This window comes from Ambystoma mexicanum, chromosome 6q (assembly GCF_040938575.1).
Source record: "Ambystoma mexicanum isolate Mex_15411 chromosome 6q, UKY_AmexF1_1, whole genome shotgun sequence".
Classification (NCBI taxonomy): Eukaryota; Metazoa; Chordata; class Amphibia; order Caudata; family Ambystomatidae; genus Ambystoma; species Ambystoma mexicanum.
In genome coordinates, this window is record NC_090937.1 from 1,088,895,646 (window position 1) to 1,088,918,378 (window position 22,733).

Below are 22,733 nucleotides of genomic sequence, written 5' to 3' on the forward strand. Positions count from 1 at the left end.
TATGTGTTTGCAGCTTGGGGTCCTGACTTACATATGCCACTCCTGCTTCACTTATCCATGGGCTTGCAAGGATAGTTTGGTGTTACAGCCTATTACACGAGGGCTTTGGACTGCCATATCTGTGGCATGTCTGCTGCTGTACTACTTGTGTTGACACCCTTAGTGGGGATGATAGGGGTGATATTGACCCCAGTTCTGCCTTTGCTAGATGGGTGGTTTCATGATTCATGTGTGCATTAATTGCTATACATTGTGTAGTATGTTTCTTATCTTTGCTGTACATGATGCAATTCATGCTGTAGACAGTGGCTAACACACTTTGTCTGTGAAAGTCGCACTGATGGAGTGATTTCTGATGTACGTCTCTGACATGGTCCAGTCATGACATGCCTGAGGAGACACACACAGGGAAATTTCATGCATTAATCATGTGTTTTCTGCCCTTTCTGAGGGGGATGAGCCTCCAGACCACCTTTCCCAGCAGACATGGGCCATTGGACGTCTGGAAGATGGCCACGTTTGGTGGTGCAGACATGCGCATTTGTGCGCAGGCAGAGCCACAGGGATTGCGCTCATACATCCTACAGAAGCTGACGTGTTTCAAGGAACTCCAGGCAAGGTGAGCAGCACAAGGGGGCCACACCGCAGCCAACCGTCCACCGGGCCAGTTGCACATGCATGCTAAGTAGCACCACTGACGGTGAGCTTGGACAGATATTGGTGTTGAAGCACACATTACAGCTAAAATGCATTGGTGGACTAATGGCTAGTTGATGGGAAAGTTGTCAGGGGCACATGCAGGGGCAGTGGCACATATCCTCCGGTCCACCATGGTCCATTGAGGCAGTTGTATTAGCCATGTAGCGTTCCAAGACAGGGAAATAAGCAGCTCACAGGGACAGACAGCGAGGACAGACTTGTGTGCAGTGCATTTCATTTTCAGGTTGAAATTGCCTCATGCACTACCTACTTTATTTAGGTTATGCTGGAACACGACTTGTACTGAAGTCGTACCTTGCTAAATGCATCTGGCTGCTTACCCAGGGAACATTGGATGTTGTGTAAATCTTGACACATTGGTCTTCCTTTTGCCACGCACCCACCAGCGCCTGACTTACTGCATTGACTGTGTATGAACCATCACGGGGGGAATCTTACGTATGGGTACGAAACACCACACCAGATAGTTTGTTTGTACAGTATTTTGTTACTTTGGGGCATGCATGGTGGTGTGTGTGTGTTATGGGCATGCACAGATTAGTGACTCTGGCTCTCTTTGCAGCATTGAACTGCTCATGTTACCGGACCTGAGAGTGCACAGGCAGGAGGCCAGCACTCACCCCAGAGATACGTTTCTATTTGACTTCAATTTGAGTCATTTGTGCATGATTTACACGTTTGGTCTGATTGCGTATGTGTTAATGTGATTCTTATGTTTTTGTACATTCCCTACTTTCCCTTGTCAATCCTACTCCCCTCTCCTGCTCCTCATTCCGGTTATCCAGTATACCAATGCCTGTCCCGACTGCATATCCCTGACCCTCCTTCTCCACCAGGGTCTCAGAGGCCTGTGTGAGTTTGACCTTGCAGGCACCCAGACCACGGTTGGGGTAGTTGGTTCGTGCCACTCCTGTACCTGTACATGGGAGCTGTGACAGTACACATCAGTTTGTGGTGCATCATTCTATATTATGTACCACACATGGTACACATCCTGTTGTGACATTGTTTTATGGTGCTACCTTGGTTGTTCCATCATTGTGCTAGGACTAGGCCTTTGTGACGTACTGCTACTTCAAGTCATCTACTGGAGGCTCTTCTGGTTTGTTTTGCTGCCTGCAGGCTTTTTGCTTGGCTTCTGTGCTTGCCTGCTTTGAGTTCTCTTTGATTTTGTGTTTTTGCAAGTCAAGGTGGCCAATGAGGGTGCTGTACACTTTTTACACGCAAGGTGGAAGATGGAGACACAGGGGAAGGGTGATCCTGTGGCCAGGTGAACTTCAAGGATGAAGGCTACATACCCCATGCACAGTAGTTCAGTGGGTCATGGTGATATGTGAGGGAGGGGGGTATTTTGTTGTTGGACAGTTGCCTTGCCCCACAGTGTGATGGGCACCCTGACATTGTAATTGTGGTATCTTATATACATGATGTATTCTGCTGATCAATGGCTGTTCATGTGTTGTGTTTACCTTTCAGGTGTGAGGGTATAGTTGTGGTTTGACATACTGGGGTGTACACATGGGCAATGTTCACATGTGATGAGGACACTGATGGTCACTTAATTGCACATGCATGCATTAAGTGCATGTCCCTACTAACACACACACTCGCACTATGATCCACAACATGTAAAACCACCCTTCCATGTCCACATGTGCACTCAGTTTGCCTTCTGGGGCCCACTGTGTCCCTGCATCACATGATCTATGACCATTTGTGGATCCTGTACATGCGTGATTATTTTTAAATTTAGTTTGTCGTTTTCATGTGATGCTCAGAGTGTGCGTCACACATAATGGATGGTCACTATGCTGTGTGCTGAGCAGTGTGTTGCAGGAGATGGACACAGCACACATATTATGCAGTGTTGATTTTGCCATGCACAATGTGCATGTGTACAGGCATTCATTGTTATGTTCAAGCTACAACTGTTGTTATGCATTTGGGTATGACTTGCTTTGTGTGGGAGGTTGTTGGTCAGTAATTTCATCTGATTCCATGTCAGGCATCATTGTCTGACACCACTTTGCATTTTTCACATGTCAATGTGTACATTATTGTTACTGTGTTGGTGTTTTGCTATTGCTTGCCATGTCATGTTGTGGTTTTGGTGGCTTTGTGTGACATACCAGTGATTGTCATGGCCTGTTTTGCAGGTCTGTGTGATACACACCTTGCATGTGTACCTTTTGGTCACACAGGATTGGTTAGGTTTGAGTAGCTAGGGATGCACACATGGCACTTCCATGGCAACATTCTCAGGGTGGTAAGGTTGTGACAGTTTACTGTCTCTTTGTCACCTGGTATGTGCCAGGCCTGTGTGCACTCCACAGGGGTGGGAGTTTAGGTGAAAAATGTGGCCACAAGCTGGGTCCAGGCTGCCTCGCCACATGCCCTATCCCCTCCCATGGGCAGCGCCTGTGCCTGTGGTTGGGCATGTGGGGGCACCACCATGTCCACTGGTACGCCCTGCCGTGTTGCAACATTGTGCAGGACACATGCTGCCACAATGATCCTGCACACTACTGGGGGTGCATACAGTAGCTGCCCGCCAGAGCGGTCAAGGGAGCGGAAGCATGACTTGAGCACTCCGAATGTGCGCTCCACTATGGCCCTGGTTGCAATATGGGCAGCGTTGTATCTTACCTGGGGTGGTATGGTGGAGTTCCGGATTGGCGTCATCATGTGGTTGCTCAGAGGGTAGGCACTGTCCCCTGGAGAGGTGATAATGGTTGTGATTATTGGGGTTTGTGTATTTGTCTGTGTGTGACATGCATGCATGTGCACGGGCATTTGTACTCACCTAGGAGCCATGTGTCACCATGCTGCCCAGCTTCCAGGGCCCGGCTCAGTGCGGACATTCTGTATATGAAACTGTCATGGGTGGAGCCAGGGTAGTTTGCATAGACAGAGGTGATGATTCCGTTGGCATCGCATACCACCTGCGCGTTGATGGAATGCCAGTGCTTGCGGTTTCGGTAGATGTGCTCGGTGGCCCTAGGTGGACGTAGGGCCACATGGGTGCATTAATAATAAAATAAATAATAATAATAATTAGGCTTTTATATAGCGCTACAAACCCTCAGGTATCTGAGCGCTGCTTATTATTACCCACGGTGTGTGGTGCTCATTTATCGACCTCGGAAGGATGAAAGGCTGAGTTTGGCCCCGCCGGGATTCGAACCTGCGTTAACAGGCTCTGCACGGGTGTCAAAGGGGGCGCTCTACTCGCTGTGCCACTTGACCGGCTTAGCGCCTATGGCGCCTATGGCACCAAGCACTTTGGGGAAGTGTTCCACCCTGTAAAAGTCCTGGACAACGGCCTGCCTTTCTGCGGGTGTTCTGGGCATGTATATGTGCATGCGGACTGAGGGGCGCGCAGTCATGATTGCCAAGACCTGGTGTAGGCAGCGTGACTGCGTGGCCTATGAGACCCCCCCTCCACTATTGCAGTAGTCCGCTGAAATGAACCAGTGGCCAAAAAATGCAGGACATTGAGCACCTTCTCCAAGGGGCTTAATGCTTGGGAGCAGAGGGTGGGGGATGTAAGGTCATCTTCCCACTCCCTGACCCGATCTAGGATGATACGAGGTGGAAACTTATACCTGCCGTAGACCTGGTCGTCAGGCATCCCAAAAAGGCTAGTTCGGGGGGGAAAATGCGGGCCATGGCTATTCTCCTCCTCCTGCAGTGTCCCACGATCAGTGCTGCGACAAATGGGACATTCATCTTAGCGGTATGTACGTGTTTGTTGTTTGTGCGCGCTTTTATACTGTGCGCGGGGACGCTTACGCTTGCCTTCCTGTGGCGGACGTGTTGACGCCTGTGCGTGTCTTTTAGCGTGCGCTTGTTTCCCGTGTTCAAATCCATGAATATGAGTTGTTCGCGTGCGTTGGGCGTTCCGTGTATTTGCCTGCAGTACTTCCCCATTTCCGCCTTCTTTTTCAAGCCTTGTTCCACATTCCGTGCGTTACGTCCCGTGTTCCACCCCCTTTTTGGTGTGTGCGCGGACATTGTGCGCTGTCCCTGTGCGTGTCGCGCATATCGTTCGGGTTGTTGCAATGACATGTGCGCCCGTGTGCGCCACGCAGGGATTTGGCACACAACCAGTGGAAATCACACGCAGCGCCTTCCTTGAATTGCACGCGTGCGCGTGCGCTTGCTTTCTCGCGCTTGCGCCAGCTTGCGCCACTTTTTTCGCCGCACATTTGTTCCATGAATTGGCCCCTTATTGTAAATCGGAAAAAGAACAAAACATGTTGGGCAGATGATAGACAGATAGATCCATAATAGGGTCTTTAACAACGAAAAAAAGTTTTGTAATTGGGTACAATTGGCAATTTTGGATTCACAGTTGGTAATACGAAACATGGTGAAACGTGAGTACATTGCACTTTAGATGATTTTTATCATATGTGGTTTTATGTTGGCAACGTTTTATGTAATGTGTCTTTCAGCTTGAACCACAGGGTGAAATGTTTTTGATGAATTGACTATTAAATAGCATGGTGAAATAAAATTGTATTCAGGAATTTGGTGGCAACTTTTTCCTATATTAGCAGTGCAGACAGATTTCAAGTTGTGAGGAGTCTTGACTACCAGGGACAATCCGCCTGCTGCTCTAAAAAAAGACTCTGGAATCTCCAAGAGTTGGTTGAAGTGACAGTGCATTGCCTACATATTCTCTTTTGTATGCTATCTATGTATATCCACTGCAGGCATTTTTGTTTGCTGAAAATCAATTCCATAATCTTCCCTTTAAGTGTGTGTGAGGAATTTCACCATCCCCACGGTGGGTGTGCGCTCGCCTGGGCTTTTTTAAAATTTTAAATGAAATTGAATGATAGTAGATCAACCTCCGGAAAATGCGTGAGGCTAATATGAACACATTTTCTTATGCTCACTGCACAGCATCCACATAGGCCTATGTACTCTGGGTGGGCACAGCCTAGAGGCGCCATCCCCCGGTAATATTTAGCTGGAATATGACAGCCAAGAGTACATCAAGGCATCTCAGAAAGGGGAAGGCAAAACCTTCCTCCTGCCATGGCCAGCCTAATTAACTATCAAAGGCTCCATGGATACGCCCTGTCTCGTTTGTTTTACCCTCTGCAGATGGTGGCAGCAATTAACATAATAGAGTATACTTCAAACAGGCCCAGATGGGGTCTGGCAGCAGAGTTTCAACAAACGAGACAGGAAACCCCAACAACCTTTGATATGCACAGTGTCAACCTGATGCCAGCTCCCGCCTCTCAGTATCAAGGTCAGTGACCTGTCATTTCTGGAACTAAGTATTTACAGTAGTTATCCCTGCAGGGGGATGCCATTCAGAAGGTACCAGTATGTGGTTTGGCGTCGACCAAAAGTATGGTCTCGCCATAGCTTCAAGGGAGACCTGTCACATTAATCAGGAACCACAGAGAGATCAATTAACCAGAGAGAGAGACCCTTTGATCCACAAAGGACAGGAAGATGGATTGACTTAGTATAACATGTTTTCACCCCTTTATCTTTTCTGTTGCAAAGCACTCTGGTTATGACCTCATGAATACAGGAGATTGTTGGTGGGAACCCAGGATTGGTTCTTTAAGCTAGGCTTGGCCTGCAATAATCACTGGAGCCCATTTGGCATTAAAAGAGGGTCAAGCCCCCCTTTTGCCAAATCATCTGAAGACTTTGCAAGGAGTAACAAAAAAAAGTCAGCTTTGGACCCTGACTGAAGGTACAGTCTGCCTTACAGCTTCCGACAGTGAAGGAAGGCCTGGATTTCCAAAGAGGGAGGCAATATCCCTAACCTAAACATCTCCCAGGGAACAGTGGGAGATACTGAATCCAGAGGACCATCCAGCGGCTCCAGAACCGGTACCCAGCCAGCACACAGCGTGCCCTACTATACTTTGCAGGCAAGCTTCCTAGGTGGGAAGTGCCAGGGAGTTTCAGAGCCAAACCAAGGACAAGGCCGTTGCCTTCAACACTCTCCTTAGCGTTGGGCCGTCCGCTTTAAAAGACGACATGAGCCCAGAGAAGAAGCTAGGATGAGTGCATCGACAAGCATCAACCAGTGTCCTTCGTGCCAGTCTAGCCTCTCGAGTTGCTACTGACAGTGCTGCTGACTGTTGTCATGCCACAGTCGCTAACGTCGCCCTAGACACCTCGACCAGTGCTTCAGACCCGCCAACCAGCACTGAGACAATGATTCCTAACCCCGAGCTACCGTGTAGGTCAGCTTCCAACCATCTCTCCAGCCTCGCTCGCCAAACTGCCTGCCGCTTGATACCCACAGCTGTCTCCCATCTTGAACTCTATCGCAGGAGCTTCAAAGTGCCCTAAAATCGACTCAACCCTTTTGAGCACCAAGAACATCTACAAGCACAAGGTACATTGTAGTTCTGTCCCCCTGGTCCTTCTCCGAAGGGCCCTACTGACATTTTACAACCCATTGCTCCCTTTGTGCTGAACCCAAGTATCCTTGAATTGTTCTGATTGATTACTTTACCGACTACCCTCCTGTAAATATCCAGAGTGCATCCCTTTTCCTTCTTGAAGCCCTGCTGCAGTGCTGATGCTCAGAATTTCGTATCGACTAGAGAAGCCCGGAACGTATGACTTCTTTCCTTAGGTTGGTGGGACCAAATGACCTCAAGACAAACTTTGCTGGAACCCCTCGACCTGCTGGCTGTACTTCCTTGCTGCTGCTGGAACCGAGTGCCAGAGGTCAGGAACACCAGAATCGAGTGCATCGTCTTTAAGCCAGACCAGAACTTCAGGAAGCTCCAGAGGACCCCCCTGAAGCAGGACAACCCAAGCTGAGCCACCTCAACAGAGTGCTGGACTCCAGAAGCAAGGAAAGCCCATCAAGTGTCTGGGAACCGCAGTGGTGCTATTGACCGGTAGCTGATTTGAAGAGAGTCCATAGCTGCCACCGATCTTCAAACTGCAGTGCAGGAGTCCTCTAGATGTCCTCCCTCTTGTCCCCATGACTGAGGCTCAGGAACCCAGGATCTGCAGGACTGCAACCAGAACAGACACCAGCTGGATCCTTTTCTTCAGACCTATGATACTGTGTTAACAAAGGGGCACTTACTTCATGTTATCTGTAGCTTGTTTGTTCTCACTGGAGACTTGCAGTAGCTACCTTTTGCAGAGTTTCTTGCAGCTTTGCCCTTCACAAGCCTTACAGCTTGTGGCCCAACAGTGATTCTTTTACTACAAACTCTCTTATAACATTGTGCAAGACTTTTGTGCTATCTACAAGAAGTGCCTCAGCTCCCTAGACATTGTTCAAATTGACTTTGGCTGTCCTGGCTCCCTGCAGACTCTTCTGACCCATTGACTTTGGTTTTAACTTTCCCTTAAAGGTGGTGCATATGTGTAACGTGTATTGCTGGGAAAGGCGGAGTTCGGGCGCAGAGTTCAGTCTGCAGCAGTCTTGTCGGAGTGAGGAGCTGCAGCTACTGGCAACTGGAACCTGAATTTGCTTTCTTTTGTGCTTCTGTGCGAGTGCCCCTTTAAGGAAAACAACATCATTTGCCTTTAAAACCCAGGCGAACGCGGAGCGTGTGCGGAGTTCGGGCGCAGAGTTCAGTCTGCAGCAGTCCGCAGCTGTAAGCAGAGGTAAGCCCCAATATATGGCCGAATTCCGCCCACAGACACACTCTAAGCTAAAAGAATCTCTGCATTTACGAGACTGTGCTGTGAATCAAAACATGCTGTGATATCATGGAGATGGGGTTGGGGCAGAACTAACAGGGGCATTGGGTGGCTATGATTGGTCAAGGGGGAGGTCGGAAGAGCGGGAGGATGTGCTGATAAGACTTCAAAATCCTCTAAACCCACTAAGCACAAAACCCCGCTCTTCACCCCCACCACACCCACAATTACACCCCCACAGATACATCCTTCATCCCTACTGCAAATTGCGATGGAGCGTCTGCATGCCGCAATTCAGCACTCGATGGGAACAAATGTGGAAACAAACGCAGCAAAGGAAACAAATGCGGCATCTGCTTACAGCGAGGATGACCACAGCGACAACGTCTTCACTAATGCTGCTGAATGTGCCCCGCGTGCTGGGTCGGAGATCCCGACCAGCGAAGTAGCTGTGGCAGCTGAAGCTGACGACAAATTCAACACGAAGGGTGAAGGAAATCCGAAGACGTACGCTGAGAAAAACACAGAAGCTGAATGCGCCCCGCGGGCCGAGGCATAGGTCTCGACCTGCGAGGTAGCAGAGGTAGCTGAGGCGGACGGCAAATCCAACAAGAAGGGAGAAGGAAATCCGAAGACGTATGCCGAGAAAAACACGGAAGCAAGTTCCAATGTGATTGAAGTTAACATTACTGCCTTTCAGTCCCCATTTGATGTAACTGACATTGAGCTATTGGAGATGGAAGTGCCTACAACTCACGCTGATACAAGACTCTTAAAATTCACCTTTCCAGAAAAAAAAAAGGCGGCCAGCATAAATCTTGCAAACATAGCAAATAGCGCTGTCATAGAGCCATCTGTTATGGGGAAACAGTTCAAAATGGCACCGCAAACAAACATTATTAAAACAAACACTGTGCTTCCAGAGAGAGGGACGAAAGCAATACCAGAGAAATCCATTACCAATGCAGAGAGTAATTTTTATAAAATTCCTCCACATCCGCACACAAAAATGGCTATGGTACAGACAAGAGAACAAACCACATACCCCAACGGGCTCGATCTTGCTGGACAAGAAGCTCGGTTTACAGAGCGTCTCAGAGCAGACTTCGAGACAATGAAGGAGCGTCTGTCTGAGAGCTTCGCAAACACCAAAAAAATACATTGGGTTCGGCATCTGAAAAGTCGCAGATGGCAGAAAGACGCAGTCTTTTACACAATTCACATACAAACTATGCAGCACAAACGCAACATCCAAAGTTGACCCAATGCGAGGTTTTGGGGTCCGGTCGACATCACGTACAGGGCTCAATGAATAAAACATTCATTGGGCCCCATCAAACCATCAAAGATAAAATCTTACTGGCAAGGCCCCTGTCTCACTTCTCTACCCCGAATACACATTTCGATGTGAACGGCCATGTTCAGCGGCCGCCGGGAATTGTGGGACTTGGAGTCCAAAATGATCACAAACTGATTAACACGAGCAATGAAAATGATTTCACGCATGTCTTAAAAGAGGCATCTTCTGCTTTGAAATCCAACCTGTCGGCAGCCGCTTCCATACAGATCCGCAACAATGTACTAGCAGCGACATCGCTGGCACTTATTACTTTAACCAACTCTATGAAAACGTACACAAAGTGGTGCAAAACAATGGGGCAATGTTGGGACAACTAAATGAAAAACTAACAAAAATGGAAAGTTTAAACACAATATTGCAAGGACGCTTGGATAATGAAGCCGTAACCTCAACACTGTGGCACAATAGACTGAACGAAATTGCTGTGAAAGACATCTTGGAAAAAAAAACATTGATGGACGCTATAATCGAGTGCATGAATCAACTGACTAAAATTACGAGACACAATACTACAACGGTCCTTGAGACGAGCCGCAGCGTTCCAAACGCAACAACAACGGCAAACCTACAAATTGAGGATCTCACAAGCTCTGAGCCGAGCTGCAGTGTTCCAAACGTGACAACACAGGCAAACTTGCCATTTAACGCTAACACCAGGAACATGCAGAACAAGGCTGTACATTATGCCGATACACCACGAGACTCAAGGAACACAATTCCTGTAGAAACTGCTACATTGTTAGCTAAGATGCCAAATAAGACACTTGACACTCAGAGCTGGAGTCCCCCCGTGACTGAGGATAATCAGGTCAGAAACACTGAGTGTGTAATCAGACCGTCAGTGACAGCTGATAAGCCTGAAAAAAAGATAAATTACGAGTCTTCTGAAAAAGCTCCCCTACAACAATCCCCTGACATCGCACCTTGCTCAACATCAAAAATGTCTTTCGGGATATTCAGTGGAACTGCAAAAACCTTGAAGACTGTGCATATAAAGCAGAAATTGCAAGAGGCAGGCTCTGGCCAAACCAAAAAAAAAGGGAGAAAAAGAACAAATGTGCGCTAAACAAACTGTCCAGCAACTCAAGAAAGTTTATAAGAAATCTAACAACACCAGCCAAACCAAGCCTATTTGAACGTGAAAAAAAGGGTGAGATGGCCAAATCTAGACAGCTGGACGAGATGAAAATCGTAGAGGCCACAACGACTACATTGCTTACATCGAATCCCAAAAAAAGTCAAAGATTGGACACAGATGTACAGTCAATTCATTCGGTGATGTCATCCGAAGAATTATGTAACCTCTCCACTTACTCCGAAGATTATGAGGAAGAAAATAGCCTTGATGGACAGGAGGCGAGTTCATCCTGCCTTGACGACTTGGATAGGCAGGCCAGAAAGGCTGAGACGCAAACTCAAAATCCTTGGATTGCAAAAACACACACTGGCATAAATTCCGATTGTGACGGTGCTTGAAGGATTGACAAAGACGAACTGGAATCAGAAAAGAAAAGGACATACCGGTACCCACTCAAAGAGGAGCAAATGAAAGCCAACGAACTGTTGATCAAGAATCGAAACTAAAAATGCCAGTGAAATTGAATCCCAAATTAACGGCAGCTCAGCGACAGAAGGAACAAAGTCAATGTGAACGAAAAAATAGGGCGGACCTCAAGCCATTGACTTCGAAAATTCTCATCGCAAATGTATTTGAAGACGATAATGATGTTATCTTAAATAGAGCAGCCCTTGACATACCCCGTAGAGATCATATTTCCAGCATCAGAAAATACCTCCATTGGCTTAAAATCAGCGACAGAGTCCTTCTCAAGACACTATTGCTCACCCACAAAGAGCTCAACAACACAGCACCCCCCTAGATCTCGGCCAGACTGACCAGAAAAATGTCCAGACACCACACTAGGGCTACCAACCACTTCCTGGTTGAAACCCCCAGATTCAGACGATCCAAAGCGGGCAGAGCTAGCTTCCCTGTCAGAGCTGCCCAGGCGTGGAACGCTTTGCCTACGGCATTAAGGGCCAACCTACCCTACACTAACTTCAGATGTAAGGTAAAAAACTGGCTCTGGTCCAACGACAACTAATTCGCACAGCACTTACGGCCATGATACCTCTGAAACCAGTCCATGACTATGCGGCTTTTACCCATTCACCTTTTGTATACACCTTCAATACTGAAACATGTTAGATTTTCATTTTCAACTGTTTGTATTGACATGTATGCACTGTATTGTTATGCTTTTTATCCTCTGTATGTAACCTAAACTCAAGTAACCTTGTACCTGTTGCGCCCGGCTACCCTTGGGTTTTGTGCGCATTATCAAGTAATAAACATAAACATAAACATAAACAGAGGAAACATAATTCGACTCCTGCATTCAGTACCGGCTCTAAGAACTGTGTCCTCTGGTGATATTTCAATTGTCGAATATATCTCTGAAGATCAAGCTGACAGAGTCTACCTGCACATAAAATCTCAGGCCGTACGCAAGATCATATTGTCTGCAAAAGAAGAATTGCTGCTGTTAGGCTTTGAGGTGTCGGAAGTGTTGCTTGAAATACAAGCAAATCAAACTAAAAACAGCGAAAATTGCCAGAACGAGTTTACACGCGGGCAGCGCAGAGACGCGTTAAGACAACATCTGATCACCGTGCCAAACCAACATCAATCATCCGGAAAAGGGAAGACTGGCGGTAGAAACCATTAGCTAATCCAGAGCCTTGGAGAAACATCCTCGACATTGTTATCATGGAACACACGAGGATTCCGCCACCTATATGAGGACTTTTCTGTCGATCTGAGTAACAACTTTGCAATATGTCTCCAGGAAACGTGGCTGAGGAGTACTCCAGTGAAAGATGGCTATGTGACGTTATTAAATCCTGCAGGGAAAAACTCCCAAGGCCGTCCAATCTCAGGACTAATAACGATGATAAAGATTGGGACAAATTGGGAAGTACTCGAATCCGAAAATCCAAATATATTTGTACAAAGCACGTTGATGCAATACGCCACTGTACAAACATCCAACCTGCAGCAGCTACTGCTAATCAATGTCTATTGGAACCCGGCCCAGATAACCTCAGAAAAATTTGTATCATCCGTAACGGCGATCATAGACAAACATCAACAAAGCTATCGCGACCTTCTCATAATTGTATGCAGTGATATGAACACTACTTGGTTCAATACAAATGGAGATTGTATCAAAGAGACCATGAAGGAAGGGCAAATTAATCATTCAAGAAGCGCTAAATGGGAAATTGAAATGGAGGCACGTGATTGCAACATGGCCAATGGTCAGGGAGAGGGTGATATACCGCCCAACAATACCTGGCATAACATGGGCTATGAGAAGACCTTGGATTACATTTGGCTATCAAAACATTTTGACATAAAATAGTGAGCCTGAGAACAATCCAGACAACAAATAGCGATCATGATGTTGTAGTTTTGGACATGATCTTGCCCTTAAAAACAGACATTCTGAGACTGGACCAAAGTCTGGAGGTAACAAATGGGCAAAATAGGCTAAGAATCACTAACAAACAAATAACTCTGCTGACCTATAAATTCCAAAAGCTGGCCAAGTCGGACGGAGCAGCGATAAACTATCTTGCACTTCTTCCTCGTCAGAAAGTAGGATCCTTATTGAAAAAACAAACAACTAAAATACATACTCATGAATGGAGCGCAAAAGTAAAAGATGAAAAAAAGAAGGCCTATAAAGAAATACGCAAACTGAAAATGCAAGGCGGGCTGGGTGCCCTGGCAAGGATTAAACAATGGAAACAAAAATATCGCAATTGGGTTAAAGCCTTTGCCTTTCTGCGCGATCAAGAACGAGGCAAAGTCATGCTGGGACTAATAAAATCGAACAATTGCAGAGAGATTTGGTGTGCCCTGAATAACTGTACCAGAAATCAAGCTGACACGATGGCCAGTGGGGTGGCTGAAAGTGACTGGAAAAAACATTACAACAAAGTGTTCTCAAAAGATAATGTAACATCGTCCCCTGCACAAGAGGAAGTGGTGGCTGGATGGGACTGCAATGAGACTGCCGAAGACATAAGTGCTGTAATTGTAAAGTTGAAAAATTCACGTGCGGCTGGGCCAGACGGTATCACCAACGTCATGCTGAAATCAAACAAACAGGAATGGTCGAACTTTGCAAAACTATTCACAAGAATTGCAGAGCACAGGAAAATACCGCACTCATGGACAATGGCCATTATAGTCCCAATCTTTAAGAAGGGCAATCGGGCTGATCCGGCCAACTATCGCCCGATTGTCCTACATGACACAATCGGCAAGATTTTTGCAAATTTCCTACAGCAGAAATTGACAGCTTGGGCAACTATGAAGAGAATTACCGATTGTCATCAAACTGGTTTCACTAAGGGCATAGGGACTGAAATCAATCTGACCTTGGTAAACATGTTACAATTGGACGCCCTAGAAAAAAGGACAAAGCTTTTCATAGCTTTTATTGACTTGCACCAAGCTTTGGATACAATCAATCACGAAATGCTGTGGCAGAAATGAAAAAAATGGGACTGCCCGGAAAGACTCTTATAACCAATAAAAGCCTTACATACAATGACATCAATTCAAATAAGAATAAACGAAAAAGGCCAACTATCAGAAGCAATGAGGACGCAAAAAGGCGTGAAAAAGGGCTGTCCGATCGCTGTATGTTTGTTTAAACTGTTCTTAGCCGACGTGCCTGTGGCACTGAGTGATGTAAAATGTTTCCCTCCTAAGATAAACGGTCAACACATCAACTGTATAACCTACGCTGACGATTTAGTTCTGATTGACATGACCTAGATAGGGCTCCAACGTCTGCTGACAAAACTCCAGCATTACAAGAACCACAATGAGCTAAAAATAAATGTTACTAAAACAAAAATCATGCAAATTGGCTCAGTACAAGGTGTCAAAAATAAAAACTTCTGTTGGAGGATCGAAAAATACACCTATCACAGAAATTGTTGAAATCAGATACATGGGGGTCATGATTAGCAAATCAATATGTGAATGGAGCTGGGTACAAGACATTGTGCGACAAATAAAAACTCTGGCCCTACAAGGTGCACGAATACACAGCCTATATGGAAAGTTCACCTAAACACCAGTTCGGACGTTCTATTTGCAGAAGGTAATACCTCCCATCACCTTTGGCTCCGAAGCAGGGTGGAACTTAGACCATAGAATCTGGGCAAAACTGGAAGGGTTATTTTGGAAGCGAGTATTAAAATTGCCAAAATGTATATCGATTACCGTTATCAGACATGAGTTGGCACTAGACGAACTGTACATAAATGTTATCTGGAAGTCACTAGCACTCCTAAGAAAAATGACAATTCCAAATCCAGAACCGGCGTACGAAATACTCGCCTCAAATCACAGACGACCATATGAGGGAATACTCTTGAAATGGGTCCAAGGGCTAAAGGCAATTATGCAAGCCGCCGACATAAACAGTGAGCTGCTGACGGCGCAACCGCAAATCGCAAAAAGAAAATTGCAAGAATGGCCGTGGATACAAAACCTAGTAAAGTTTGAGGGACTAACAACTGCTCCAAAACTTGGACCCACTAAGAATAAATTGAACTTAATGGCGAGGTATCAGTTGCAATTTCCGTCACAATACCATTGTGATGGATTTCTTCGCCTGCGACTGTATGCAATTAAAACTAAAGAAATGCTACTAATGAGACATGATAAGGCCACTAATGACAGTTTATACAGATACTGCGGGATTGAAACAGAATCGATAAGACACTTAATCACAGAGTGTCCTATGCTTAAAGACTTGAGAACTCTTCATCTGGGAAAGTTTGCTCCCATAAATATGAACATGGATGACTGGTGGTTCTGAATATTAAGTGGGAGTTCTGTGCACCTGTCATGTTCAGTCATAAACTTTATAGATACAATTATGCGCTGAACTAGAAAATGGAAAGTTTGATTGTAAAGAGTAGAAAATTACTAGACACAAATTGCGATAGGTGGAACATACAAAATTGGCAAAAATGAAATGAGAGGATTTTTCTTTCCTTTCTTTGTAATAAAAGTTTGTAATAAACTATGTTACAATAAAAAAAAGGTCTAACCTATATTTCATTGGGGGTTTATAAAGTACTCACCTGTTCTAATTACTTGTTAACCTTTTCACAATCCTAACCTTTTCATTTTCGACAACCTCAGTATTGCATTAAGTGTTAAAAGTAATATATCAATATCGACAGTGTCCTAGCAATTGAAGTCACCTCTGGGTTTAGGAAGTGTGTGTGTGACATCCCAAAAGGGTATCTACTTGCTTAACCTAAATCTGAGGAAGTGTTGTGAAGTGTATTTTTATTGCTGGATATTGCCCTTTCTAAAGAAGGCTTATTTAAACCAACTGTTAAATAAATAAATAAATATTTTTTTTGTTGAGAATTTGGTTTTTATTGAGCTTTTATAGTTATGACATGACAAAAAAATGATACAAACATTGGCATATATGAAAATGAGGTCACTACTTTCCCCTCACCCCTCCCGCTCCCCCCCTTCCCTCTCCCTAACCATGGTCTATCGGATGACGACGACAACAAGGTCCAACATGTTAACTGAAGGTTTATTGTGAGCACTAGGCAGTCTCTAGAAAGAGAGGGCGCTCAAATCACAAGGTCCAACATGTAAGAATCACATTTCCCATCATAGCAACTCTCCTCCCCACTCCGGAGGGGGGGACCAGACAGCGATGCTCAAATCAGGGGAACCGTCAAAGACGGTTGCTTACATCTTAAGTTGCTTTCCCATATTTGTCAAAAAATGGCAGCCATATGCCCTCAATGTTAGACTTCGATTCGTCAATCAGGTGAGTTAAGTACTCCATGTCATAGATTGCCCGTGTTTTTGATACCCATTCCTTCTCCCCCGGGGGATGGGGTGATTTCCATTTTTGGGCCCAACGGCACCTGGACCTGTAACATATGGTCGTGTTTCACCTTTGGACCTCCGTCAACCTCAATACCAAACAATACTAGCCAGGGGGACAAGGTTCTCTCCATTCCATCTACCCCTTTTATCCACGATAGAACCTCACTCCAGTAAGTTTGTACCACCTGACAATTCCACCACATATGAACATAGTCCCCTATTTCAATATAACATTTCCAGCAGTGGGGGTCGTAGCCTTTTGTGTATCAACTTCAGGGCCTGATGGCTGTACTGGGGCGCGGTTGTGGAGTGATTGGCCTGCCTGCAGATCTTAGTCCATCTTTTTTCCGTGATGGGAGTGCCTAGATCTTTTTCCCATTGTACCTGGGAGGATGGGGGGTCCCGTGGGGTGGAGAGCAACAAAAAGCTATAGAGCCAAGATATCACCCCTTTGGTCCCCTTGTGTGTTATGAGGGATTTCTCGAAGTCTGTTAAATCCCTCCTCAGCATTTCTCCCCACCTACTCTCAGTAAGGGCGCCCTTGAGTTGCAGATATCGAAAAGGGGAGAGGTTGGGGAGGCCCACGGCATCCTTCAGGTCCCCCATGGGTATGAACCCCCCCCCCCTCCACCCAGAGCTGTCCGCCTCTATAAAGATCTGCTTCAGACCATTGTTGGAAGGCCAGTGGTTTGTTGATCCCTTCCCAAAGTGGAGGAGCCCAGATACAGCTTAGGGGCGAGGGCCATGTTGTGAACCACCTGAGGTATCCCCCCTCTTTCCATATGGACCACAACACCCCCTCACCGGGTGTTTCAGAATCCTTCCCGGGATAGATGCTTTAGGAACCCATAGCCACTCGTCTAGTGTGACCAGCGCGAACAGTGTGTTATCCAGAATTACCCATTGTTTCTTTGGGCCTGTCACCAAGTGGTCAACGAGGATTCTCAGTTATGATGCCTTATAATAAGTCTCTAGGTCTGGGAAGTTAACTCCACCCTCGTCCTTGGGTCTTGTTAGAGTGTCGTAGGCAATCCTGTGGGACTTTCCGGTCCACAGGTAGCGGAGAAGAGTCCACTTGACATCTAAGAGGTATGGCTTCAGTATCTGGGTCAGCAACATTTGAAACAGGTATAAGAATTTAGGGAGGATTACCATTTTAATGGAGTTAAGGCGAGCCATCCATGAAAGGCCGGATTTCGACCAGCGCTGCAAGTCATGTTTGATTGCCCTCCAAAGAGGCGGATAATTTGCCTTAAATAGATCAGCCAGGTCTGATGGTATCTGGATCCCCAGGTGACAGAGACCCTCTGTTTGTTTACAGAACGGGAGGGTGTCGACATATTGTCCCTCCCTATCATTGAGCTGGCCCACTGGAAAGGCAACTGATTTGTCTACATTCACCTTGTAACCCGCAAGGGACCCATATCGTTCTAAACTATGCAATACCTTGGGGACTGATTGGGATGGGTTAGAGAGATACAGGAGGACATCATCTGCGAACAGGGATATCTTGTAGTCAGTTTCCCCTATTTTAATACCCTGAATCTGGCTGTTTCCCCTGATCGCTATAGCCCAAGGCTCCATCACTAGTGTGTATATGAGGGGAGACAATGGGCACCCCTGTCTCGTGCCTCTCTCCAAACGGAAGGGTTCCGACTCTCCCCCATTCACCGCCACCCTAGCGGAGGGGCGAGAGTAAAGGGCCTTCATCTATCCCCGCCACTTGGATCCCATCCCCAGAGATGACAGAACTCCCTCCATGAAAGCCCAACTCACCCTATCGAAAGCCTTCTCCGCATCCAGGGACAGAAGGAGAGCTCCCTCAGATTTCACCCCTTTTGTGCTCAGTATGTGTAGGGTTTTGCGCATGCTGTCTGCCCCCTGTCTGTTCATTACAAAGCCTACCTGGTCAGGGTGGATGAGTCGGGGGAGACACTTTTCCAAGCGTGTTGCAAGGATCCTAGTAAAGATCTTAGCATCTGTATTAAGGAGCAAGATGGGTCTATACAAGCCACACTCCACAGGATCCTTGCCGGGCTTAGGAATGACTGTGATCATGGCCTGCAGGAATGACGGTGGAATGGTGTCCAGGGTTTTAATTTGGTTAAACAATTTGGTTAATGGTTGTATCAACTCCGATTGGAATTGTTTGTAAAAATCAGCCGTATATCCATCTCCCCCGGGGTCTTGCCTACTTTAAGCCTTTTGATGGCCCCCTCCACCTCTTCCTCTTTTATTTCATTATCAAGTGATTCTCTCTCTAGGTCTGTGAGCCTAGGTAGGGGGTGGTCCTTGAGATAACTTTGAATCTCCCCCAGTGATTCATCCTTTTGTTTAGCATAAAGGGCCTTATAAAAGGCTGCAAATGATTCGGCTATGTGCTCTGTTTTTATCTGGGTGTTACCCGCCCCGTCCCTAATCCTCTCTATCCGCCTGCCGGCCCTGTTTCCCCTCAGCCTGTGCGCCAAGAGAGTCCCGACCTTATCCCCCGTCTCATAATACCTCTGTTTTGTGTATCTCATTTTTTTGACCACCTTCCCAATAAGTATTGTGTGTAGCGCTTGTCTCTTCTCTCTCATTTCGTTCAGGAGGTTCTCACGGTCCACGTTTCCCTTGGTCAGCTGTGCCCTCATGGCCCGCAGGTCTTCCCGGAGTTTAGATTCAGCGGTCTCTCTCGCTTCTTTCTCGAGCCCTCTGCAATGAGGAGGCCCCTAAAGGTAGCCTTTGCCGCCTCCCAGACTGTGGCCATAGGGATTTCCCCTGCGTCGTTGGATACAAAGAAGGCCTCTATTTCCTTCATTAAGAATTCCCTAAACACCTGGTCCCTCACAAGGGTGTCGCTACAGCGCCACCTGTATGATTTCAGGGTGGCTTGCAATCGCCATTCCATAACGAGAAGCTTGTGGTCCGACCAGGTCACAGATTCAACCGCAGGGTTCCCGACCTCCCCCCCTCCCTCCTCTGACACCAATAGCAGATCGATTCTAGTATATGTTTGGTGGGGAGGGGAGAAGAACGTATAACCCCCCAGGGGCTTGCGAGCATTTACGCCACATATCCACCCAATAATATTCTTGTAGGAGGTCCCTAAAAGCAAGGTTATCCTTCGTAGGGGCTTTCGGTCCCATCCCCTTGGCTGACCACCAATCCAGATGAGGGTCTGTGATAAGGTTGAAATCCCCGCCCAGGATCGTGGCCCCCTCCGCCCATTCGTCCATGACCTTGAGAATTTTATGAATAAACTTGGTTTGGCCAGCGTTGGGTGCATACAGGGCGGCTAGTGTGACTTGAATGCCCTGGGATAACCCCTTTATCCCCAGAAATCTACCTCCAAAGCCCCTCTTTGTCTCCACATTGGTGAGATGCAGTGATTTACCCAGAAGCATGCCAACTCACTCCTTCTTCGAGGATTTGTGCGAGGCCCAGAAATTTCCACCTATCTCCTTTCCCTTGATTGTCGACTCTGCCCCCCTTGTGTAGTGCGTTTCTTGTAGGAAGAGGGCTAGCAATTTCTGTTTGCGGAATAGGTTGCTTATGAGAGATCGCTTATTTTGTGAGTTGAGGCCCTTGACATTGAGTGTGCCGATTCGTCATTCAACCATGATCGTCACTACCCTTGCTCAGTAAAACTTTGGTTGTTACCCTCATTGTCGTCCATAAAGTTGAGTCCCAGAACCATGGTATGGCGTCCCCTTTTGTTTTACTCCCCCTCCCCCTCCCATCCCTAGTTCCCAGTTTCCCTTTCCCATTTTGCTAGGCGTTCGTCTCCATCGCCCGACAAGCATCGGGGTTGGTCAACGAACCACCAGGGCCGCTACCCTGGGCCCCGGGAGAAAAATAAAAATAAATACAATTAGAAAATAAAGAGGTGCGGTCTCTACCCGCTGCGTTTGTCCCTTCAGGAACTTTTTCCGTAGTTAGTCGGGATTTAATCTCCCCACCAGACCTCGTTCCACTTTCTCCTCTCTTTGCCCCCACAGCTTGTGTTGTGTCCGGCAGCAAGTGCAAGTCGGGAGGGGTCTCTTTGCTCTTGGAGGTTACACTCGGCTACACTCTGAAAACAAAGGTACCTTTCCATATCTCTGACAGATAGGCTCCAAAGCCTTCAAATATCAATTTCAACATAAACCCCGCCAACCACGGCAACACCCAAATGCTACATATAACTCCCCCCAACTTGGTTGAACCCACAGGGAACGTGTGCGTGGTTGCATTACAAAGAAATAACATCACACTTCTTTTCATCCTCTCCCACCCGTATAATCACGTAGGTCCACCTTGCCAACAATGGCAACATCAAAACTGCGACATACAACACCCCCCAGCCCAGTGGGGCCAACGAGGATGACGTGGGGGATCACATTGTAAAAAGGAAAAATGTAATATCTCATTACTTTTCTTTTCTTCCATTCTCCATCTTCCCCATGGTCACGTAGACCCCCCGCGACCCGCAGGGGGAATGTCTGATCTTTCGGAATTTCCGAGTGCCCTTCACTTTGTGCTGCCCCTGGCTTACTTCAGGGCCCCGTGGGGTGCGGCTCAGGTCCCTATCGGTACCGCTCTGATCCCCCGAGGATCCTGGGGAGTCCCCAACCAGCGTGGGCCCCTGCCACCTGCGCTGGCTCGATGGACCCTATCAATCAGGATGGTTTCTCCGGAATCAGTTCCCAGGACAATCCTAATGATCTCTTGCACTTTGCCCTCCAGACCAGTCTGGGTCTCCCCATCCACCTCCGTCAGGCCAAAAAATCGCAAGTTACTTCTTCGTTCTCGGTTTTCCATGTCATCAACTTTGAGACGGAGCTCCCGCTCCCGTCGCTGCATCTCCTTAAACCTTGCCTCCATCTGTGTTTCCAGGAGGTCGGTGGACGCCTGGTTATTCTCCACCTCTTCCACTTTGTCCTCCAGCGTGGCGACTTTGGCGGTCAGGTCAGCCAGCTTGGCTCCCATATCCGTTCTTATCCCCCTGATTTCATCGAGGATAGTCTGAATGTTAGTCTGCATGGTATTCATGTCAGGGGTCGGCGTGGATGAGGTGTTGGTCTCCATCTCAGGATCTCTGTGTATGAATTGATATTTTGCCAGGGTTTCCTTCCAACTAATGAGGTGTTTTCGCCCCTAGGTCTTTGTGATTTCTCAATGTTCCCAGTAGTATCCCCGGGGATTCAGGGCTCTCCCCCCACCCTCGGCTCAGATCCTGTAGGTTGTCGCAAGGTGGACGAGACTTGGTGCTTAGATTCACTCCTCAGGGGGTCTGCACGTATCACAGGGGTCGGCTTAGGGGTCACCGGTACACCTTAATCCTTGCTTCTTGTTGGGGATTGCTTCTATGGCTGTGGGGTGGTCAGACACCACTTGTATTCAGCTTTGTAGGACCACAGGGGACCCTCTATTTGTGTCTCTTCATACAGTGTCAGGGGTTTCTTCCTGCGCTGACACTCCCCTGTCAATGGGTCTCCAGTGTGGTGGTAGGAGGGCGAGTGGTTGATGTAGGTGGCCTGGATGCCAGCACCTCCCCGTTGCTAGTACACACGGTTGCGCCAGCGTGGGCCTGGAGGAGTCATTTTGAGGTCGCTGGAGTGGTAGCCCCTCGGGCTTTCCCCTGGGTCTGGTGGACTCCGCTGCGGGTGGAATTTGAGCCCCTGGATGGGGGGTTGGGGCCAGCAAGGCAGAGGGTGATTTTGTGGGGTTATGATATGGTCGCCCCTGTTGGGGGGGGCCCGCTCCAATTTGTCCTGTCTGGTCAAGGTCAGTTAACCCTGTGGGGGGGCCAGCCGTGTTCCAGAGGGGCCCAGGCACGCTCCCACGTCGGCCCAGGCCTGTATGGTATGTGTCACAGCTTGCTGCACCCCACAGGCAGTTGAAGAGGATCTCTGGGGCCCTTGTGGTGGTGGTACTCTCCGTGGTGGGGAGGAAGAAGAGTGGGGGCTCGGGCTCGCTCCCGCGACGGCCCGAGCTGGTGTGTGGGGCTGCCAGTGGGGGGTCAAGGGACACGGCTGCACAGGCAGGGCACACGGTAGTAAGAGCCCAGGCCGCCTAATGCGTCCG